Here is a 2,063-nt window from a genome sequence, read left to right on the forward strand (position 1 = left end):
CAATTTTGCCAGTTTTTAAAATGTAAACGGTTGGTGCCATAGCTTTGGCCAAAATGTGGACAAAAGATGTAAACAAGCGCTTCTCGACATTCTCGTAATTTCTGGTCTGTCTCATGTCCTGAGAAAATGTTCCTTTTTTTAAGATAATTAATTTCTTTCTCCTACGATGTTATACCCTAAACAAAATAAACACAGCGAGATGACGATAATAATATCTTTCGAAGCGGAGTTTTGAAAGTCCGATACCAATACGACAGCACAATACCCTGTCCTGTCGGAATCGGATTCTCATAAGCAGAAGTTTTAGACGATTCCCCACCTCCGTGATGTGACAGGGGCGACGTGCCATGTAATATTCCGTCCGTGCTCCGCGGAGCTTTGATTTGATTGAGCGGCGCGGAGTGCAAAATATCGAAATTAATCCAGGGAAGGAGGAAAAAAGGCGGGAGCGAGAGGGGAGATGAAGGGAAAGCTAATGGTGCTTGAGGCTGGATAGAAATATGAGATGAAGCTTATTGAGTGCTATGACGCCGGGTTTACACTTTGCTTTTTTCATAAAAAGCAAAGGAAAATGCAGCTTCTATTCGCTTCACTTCACATGTACTTGCTCTTTGTTGCAATTCACAAGGCCCTCAAATCTCAACAATCTGTCTGTCTCTAGAGGGCATTCAACTCCTAAAAATATTAAGTTTCAAAACAATGAACTTGTCAAAGCAATACGGACAAAACAGCACTTTTTACGACAAGTAATACTTTGAGCAGCAGTATGAGGTATTGCACAGTTTTTAAAAATCTTTACAGCTCATATTACCGACAAAAATCTGAGGTATGGCGGTTAGGCGTTTCACCACCGAACGCAGAAGATCTGATTTCGATTCCAATAAGTGGAGATGTTTTTATCTCCGTCTATATGCTGGAATGTTGTATCCCCCTCAGCCTGGGTTGGCCCTGCCAGACAGGATCGAAGCTGCCTGCCCTTTAATAGAATCGGAGCCGGGGGGGGGGGGTAAATATTTCCAGTTACATAAAATTATGTGCCACAATTTATATTTCAATTCTTTAAAGATGACAGTATGCTACTTGAGCGCAATGTTATTGCTTTTCTTAATCATCCCTTCTGCATGCACTATACTAATAACCTTTTTCCAAATGTGTGGCATAAAGTTGGCCTTATGAAGGTAGCAATAATCAGGGTGAAATGGGTTTGTATTGAGTAACACTATTGCTATAAATATGCACAATGATTCTTTATGACGGAAAGGTTCATCGAACGAATGCCACACGACGTCCCAATCACTTTAAGAACTACTCGGCTCAGTGAAATTTTTACGCCAGGCAACAACATCGAAATCCTTTCGGCTTCGATAAACTGCACCGTTAGCACAATTATTCTAGTTCAAGGATACCATTGAAATAGTATGCTTTTGAACGAAACTGCACAAACTCCCAGAAGATAAATTCTATTTGAGAAACGACAAAGCTCTTTGGAACTTTCTGATGGAAGAAACGAATATCGCGTTATGTTCATTTCTAGCAGCCGGCCTGTTATGCCTCTATACCTTCATGAAACTATTTGTGTTTGTTTAGTTCGTTTGAATGTGCCCCCACTCCTACCCCCACCCCCACCCCCCCAAAAAAAAAAAATGAAAGAAAAAAAACCCTTCATCTCCGAGGAAACATATTAACAGTTGGTCGTAGCTTCAGCGATTCAGGGACCCCAAGTTTGACTTTTAAATTAGAGGGACCTAAATAACAGGTTTGAGCATCTCAGTATTTAAAACGAACCGTCAGCTATGACTATAAAGATGTTATTGATCTGAAGACCATAGCAACATAGTTCCAGATTCCTGTCAGACGATTTTGAAGCATATTCTTCCAGGAATGTGGAAACAACGGTGGAAATTCTGTTCTCTGGTTTAGGTTCTTAATGTTTATCATCTGTATACTCTGATGTGCTCCAATGTCAAATACAGATAACGATAGGCTTTGAACTGCTAAGGCTGCAGCTTTTGGGTGGGAAATATCCCACCGTGCTTATGTTCCCCTGTGTTTGTGTATATATA

The sequence above is a fragment of the Aplysia californica genome, unplaced genomic scaffold (genome assembly GCF_000002075.1).
Source record: "Aplysia californica isolate F4 #8 unplaced genomic scaffold, AplCal3.0 scaffold00016, whole genome shotgun sequence".
Lineage (NCBI taxonomy): Eukaryota > Metazoa > Mollusca > Gastropoda > Aplysiida > Aplysiidae > Aplysia > Aplysia californica.